Below are 5,806 nucleotides of genomic sequence, written 5' to 3'. Positions count from 1 at the left end.
GTGAATAGCCATCTACTCGGCTTGCCGTGGGTTTCTCCCCTTCAGAGTTCTAGGTTCTCAATTTGCTTTTAACTCTCCCAGAATAACCAAGTTCATTTACTCGACCTTGATAATGGGGGCTCTCACCAAGGGAAGAAAACGTCTTTGTAACATAGACTAAGGATTCCCTACCTTTCTGTACCATCTACCCCATAGTCAGGCTCAGTTTCCCACTGAGGGCAAGGCTGGGTGGGATGGAAGAAGCAACTGTAGGGACCGCTGCAGCTTCAATGGATATAAGGGAAAGCCCCCGCAGCTGCCACCACCCTCCTCCACCCAGCCTCCTACTGCTGCAGGGCAAAAAGATGTCTTTCATGATCTTCCCTCTGAACTTGGGCCATTTGCACATCCCAGGCCAGCAGCCAGGGAGCTCGTGTGAAGTCAGGAAGGGTCAGCCAGAGCTAGGACTTCCCAGAAGCTCTCCCGAAACAGTGGCTTTCCTCGGAGACAGATGTGAAGTTACTAACGGGATGAAAACCAAGCTAGGAGTCCATGTCGCTTGGCACGCTTTAAATTCCCCAAAGCAAATCCTTAAAAGAAGCTGCGCAAGAGCTGAAGACTCAGAGGCGGCCCCTGGGAATATTCATCCCAGAAAAGGGACAATAATGAAAAGCTGCACACTGACAGAGGAGGCGGCAGCGGCTTCCGAGGCCACCATGTGACAGTCGGCAGCAGCGTCCGAGGCCATGATGCCAGATACCCCTCTCTCTGGAGCTGGCAGAGCAGGGAAGCTGCAATATTTACTCTCACCTGAGTCTAGAGAACCTGAGAAGACAGAAGACTAGCGATGCTAGGGGTGGCGGGGTGAGCTCACAGGTGAGCCCAGGTATTGTGCATAAAAGTCACTTTAACAGAAGCAGATGCTGTGTACCACAATGGTTGGTCTATCAAGGTACCTCAGTGAGATCTCAAAGATTATGGACCCCAATGTACAGATGAAGAAACAGAAGCTCAGAGACGCTAAACAAATTATGTAAAATCACACAGCTGATTGTAATGTAAATTTGTGTAACCATTATGGAAGTCAATATGGAAGTTTCAGGGGGACTAAAAATGTGTGTTGTTTGAAAGGAGAGAAGATCAGCACGCCCCTTGACAAGGATGGAAGACGCCCTTGGCCTAGTAATATGCATATGGTTAAGGCATTGCCAACTGCTCTGCAGCAGGTAACCATTGTCTTTTGGAAGGCGGGAAGCAACTCCTGCAAGTTGTCCTGACCTCCCCATGTGCTGTGGCAAATCCCCTCTCCCACCTTAAATAAATACATGTTTTTAAAAAGGAAAAAAATAGAACTACGGTATGGCCCAGCTATGCCACTGGGTAAACACATACGACACAGCACACCATTCGTGTTCAGTGCTGCTCATTCAAAACATGGAACCCACACAGATGTGCCCCGGCAGATGACTGGGTAGAGATAAGGTGGCCTGTGTGCACGGTGGGATTTTATTCAGCCTCTAAGAAAAATGAAATCATGACATTTTCAAGAAAATGGATGGAACTAGAGGTCATTATTTAAGCAAAAGAAGTCAGACAAACATCACCTGTCATGTCCTTTCATCTGCAAAATCTAGACTTAAAACTGTGTGTGTGTGTGTGTGTGTGTGTGTGTGTGTGTGTGTGGTTGTGTATGTGTGTGTGGTTGTGTATGTGAACAGCCATGCAGCTAGGAAATGTTCAGACCTGGTTAGGAACCCCGCTTTGTTTGACTGTCCCTTGGTCTTAGCCTCCATCCTATCCTGGCCCCAGATGTGGAGACAGGACACAAATCTCTGAGAGGGTCTCTGAGGGGACCTCTGCCTGTCATTCTCACCAGCCAATATAACACAGACTGGCAACAGTGACCCTGTGTCAGAGGAAAGGGACAGCCAGGGAAACAAAAGAGGAACTGTTACTTAGAGCTTTGTCGTTTTGTTTGTTTGTTTTGTTTTGTTTTGTTTGTTTTTTAGGTCACCACACAGAGGGGAAATGTTTGGGAGGGGAAATCCCACAGGTCTAGCTGTGAGAGACGGGAACACCAGTAATGGCAGCCAGGTCTGGAGCCAGAGAACCCATCTGCTGTAAAACCTAGCTCTGGACATGTTACCCTCAAATTCTCTAACCATAAAGTGGGAGATACATTGTAAAAAAAATAATAAATGCTTAAAAGATTAAATCAACTGAGCAGTGATAATCCAGGCTTCTTGGAGGTCCAAAACTCCAACAAGCAACAGTGCCCTCTGCGGGCAATTTGAGGAATGTCGGGGACAGGGCTCAGCAAAAAGTTAATCTCAGGATCATCCCATTAGCAAACAAGCTGACGAAAAGGATACATCTTCCCCAAAAAGGAGAACTGAGAGACCCATAACTACTGAAAATGTGTTTCGCGTCCTCGGCCGTTAGGAAAATAATAACTAAAATTGCCTTGAGAATCCTCCTTGCCCCAGACAGGATGGATGACTGTCAACAAGAAAACAATGACAACCAAAGCAAGAAAAGATATGGAGAAAGGGGAGCCCTTACTCACTGTTGGCGGGAGTTTAAGCCTGTGCCCACACTACAGAAATCAGCATCAAAGTCCATAAAAACAATCTAGAAAGAGAACTTTCGTAAGACTCAGCTATGCCACTCCTGGCCATATTCCAAAGGACTCTAAGTCAACACATTACAGAGATGCTTGCCTATCCATAGTTATTGCTGCACTGTTCATAATAACTAGAAAACAGAGCCAGCCTATACGTTCATCAAGATATGAATAAAGACAGTGCATAAGATAGATAGACACACAGATGATGATCGATAGATGATAGACAGATTAGATAGATAGATAGATAGATAGATAGATAGATAGATAGATAGATCTTATTAAATCATGACATTTTCAGGAAAGTAGATGAATCCATAAATTGTTATATTAAGCAAAATAAGACTGACTTAGAAAGACAGAACAGCACACACTCTCCCTCACACGCAGAACTTGAATTTAAATGTGCATATTTACGATTGACATGAAAGTAGAAAGGGAGCCATGAGAGGGAAGAAAGAGATCGTAAGAAAAGGAACTAGAACACATGGGGCGTGAAAGAACAGGGCACTGTCTAGAGGAAGGAAGAGAATGGGGGGCGTGGGACACATGTGTGAATGTGGCATAAGGAAACCCATGCTAACTCAAAAAATTAAAAACTAAAAATCAGAAAGAAGATATGCTAGAGTGGTGAGGGCGGGATGCAAGAGGTCACAGGAAACAGATGAGCACCCTGAGACTAACAACAGCCGGGGCCGTTGACACCCCAGGAAGGAGGGGAGAGATGTTTCCCAGACTACATGTGTGCACCGCAGCTTGAGGCAAAGAGACTTGCTGTTGCCACGAAGTCAGGAATCTTAAGATGGAGGATTTGTCCCTCTATTTTCCAGATAGACCAGAGTTGTGCTAAGTGTCCCTCCAAGAGAGGGACACGGAGAGAAGAGAAAGATGGGTGATAACAAAAACCAAGGTTGGAGGTGACCTTGAGCCAAGGGATTTGGGTGACCTATAGAAGTCAGGAAGTTTCCCTATGAGCCTCCGAGGGAACGAGGTGCTGCCCAGCCTTCGGCAGCTGCCCACAAAACCCCTTGCAGACTTCTGAACTCAAGACAGCTCATTAGTAAAACCAAGAGAGTGTTGGTGCCCTGTTACGGCAGCGGTGAAACCCCACCCCAGCTCTAGCTGCACGCATAGGACCTTGCAGGTGCACGCAAGGGACTGCCCTCCCCTGCCTGGAAAGCAAGCTGATCTTGGCTTCTCCACTAGGGCACAGGTTGAAGAAATGAACTGGAAGCCAGGGAGAGGCACAAAATGTGCGCATGGCTGAGCCACTTCGGAAAGAGCAGAGGGTTGATTAAGAGGCAGGCAGGGGCAGTCAGCACGTGGGTTACTGGGCCAGACTCTTCAGGCTCAGGCATTCCATTAGAGTACAGGACTAGGAGCTGTGATGGACACCTGGAGGCTCAGGAGTTCAAAGCCAGCCTCTGCTACGTAATGGGATATGAGGTTGACTCAGAGAGACACATGACAGAGAAGCAGGAAGCCTGTGCTCCTGTTGAGAGGTTAGACTCAGCTTCGTCTTCAAGACAGAACCCCAGGAAGCCTTGACAGCATGTGTCTGTCTAAAACACCAAGAACTAAAATCCCTCCAAATAGTTAGAGTGACCAGCCCAGAGGACCCTGCCCTCGTTCTACCTTAGCCAGGAACCCCTAACCCCAGTCCCACGATGACTGGCTGGAGAGAAAGGCACAGGGTCCCAGCATCAGTTAGCTGTCACAACCAGTTTGGGATCAGCCCCTTGGTGCTGTCTAGAGTCAAAGCTGGATGTCTTCAAGCCCTGCCCTTCAAAACTAAAATCCATGGGCCAACTGAGCGGGTTCTGACCCAGCCAGTATGGGAACTGTGCAAGTTAGACCAAGGTGCCTTCTTCAATCTCTCTCCTGCCATCTACTGGGAACTGGCAAGCACTGCACATAACTAAGGTTGATGCAAAGAGGTTAAGGGTAGAGAGGCTGGAATTCTTCAGGGTACGGTATCCACAACCACAATAGCTCTTTCCTAGCCTCTCTACCGTCTTAGCTGCACCCACGGCACCGGTCTCTTTCACAAGGCCCCTCCTCTCCCCCAACTCTGTTTCTTGCCTAAACTACTGCAGGACTTTCCAAGCTGGCCTCCGTTTCAATACAACCTCCAACTTGCCACAGGAAGATCTTTCTAGAAATTTGATCCTGCCCCCTTCCTGTGGGTGCTCCTTAGAGATGCCTCACTAGCTTTCAAGATTCTTGGATATGCCTGATCCCCCCTCCTTCCCTTGGCTTTTTTCCTAAGATATCCTGATCTATATAGGTTCCCCCAATCCTCACCAAACAGCCCATAGACTGTCCCCATGTCCAATCTTACCTCTCCCATCCTGTACCAGGCAGAATAAAAAGCAATGCCTTGTCTGGTGACAATAATGCCCTCCCGAGTGAGGGCCGGAGAATGCCATAAAAGGGAAATGTGGAGAACAGAGATAGCTCTACAACCCAAGGCAACTGGGGAGAGGAAGCAAACAATGGCTGTCTGGAGTCAGGCCCGGGACAGACAAGCCTCAGAAGGAACCACCCACTGACACCTTGATATGTAGCATCTGCTCTCCAGAACTGACAGGTGACATTCTTTTATCAAGTTAAGTGAGCCTTCAGGCGCCCAGGAGTTTGGTGGCCATTATCCCTGGCATGCATGTGAGGGCATGTGGGATGGTTTGGAGTTTGAATCAGCCAACTGAGTGCAGCAGATTGTCTTCCTCCTGTGGGAGGGTCACAGGCAATTAGCCGAAGGTCTGCCTAGACCAAGAAAGCTCACTTTCCCCCTTGCAGAAGGTCCTCCTGCATGGCTGCCTCGGGTGTAGAGCATAGAACTTACATATCAGCCATACTGGCTACCAGAAATGTAAACTTGGAACAGACCTAGACACCTGGCTCTCCTGAGCCCCAAGTTTGCCCACTTCATCATGAAGAGGGCCCTGCAACATCACCAAGACAACTCTTTCTTCTTTGGTGACAGAAAAAAATGGGGAGAGGATACACTCAACATAGACGGTCAGAAAAGAGGCATGGCCACGTCTCAACCTCCGCCTCAGGCTGTCTGCAAGCTGGCCTATGATGACCCATGGTGAAGGACACCTCCAACCCTACAGCTCAGCACCCAGCTTAACACAGATCAAGGCACAGTAAGCAAAGCTCCTGGCTGTCTGATCCTGGTACCTGCATCCTCCTGAGGAT

At 48.2% G+C, this 5,806-nt stretch overlaps 1 non-coding gene across 1 annotated transcript; it reads left to right on the top strand.

Annotated features, from left to right (window-relative positions):
- The first annotated feature begins 1,096 nt into the window (after positions 1 to 1,096).
- Positions 1,097 to 1,221, top strand: LOC121457215. Its single transcript, XR_005975713.1, has one exon. It is a non-coding gene; the product is annotated as a U6atac minor spliceosomal RNA (small nuclear RNA).
- Positions 1,222 to 5,806: the final 4,585 nt, after the last annotated feature.

Source organism: Microtus oregoni, unplaced genomic scaffold (genome assembly GCF_018167655.1).
Source record: "Microtus oregoni isolate MIOR12 unplaced genomic scaffold, Mior012 000015F_ref0000493, whole genome shotgun sequence".
Taxonomy (NCBI): Eukaryota; Metazoa; Chordata; class Mammalia; order Rodentia; family Cricetidae; genus Microtus; species Microtus oregoni.
The sequence above is the reverse complement of the archived record's forward strand: the minus strand, read 5'-3'. Positions and strand labels throughout refer to the sequence as shown.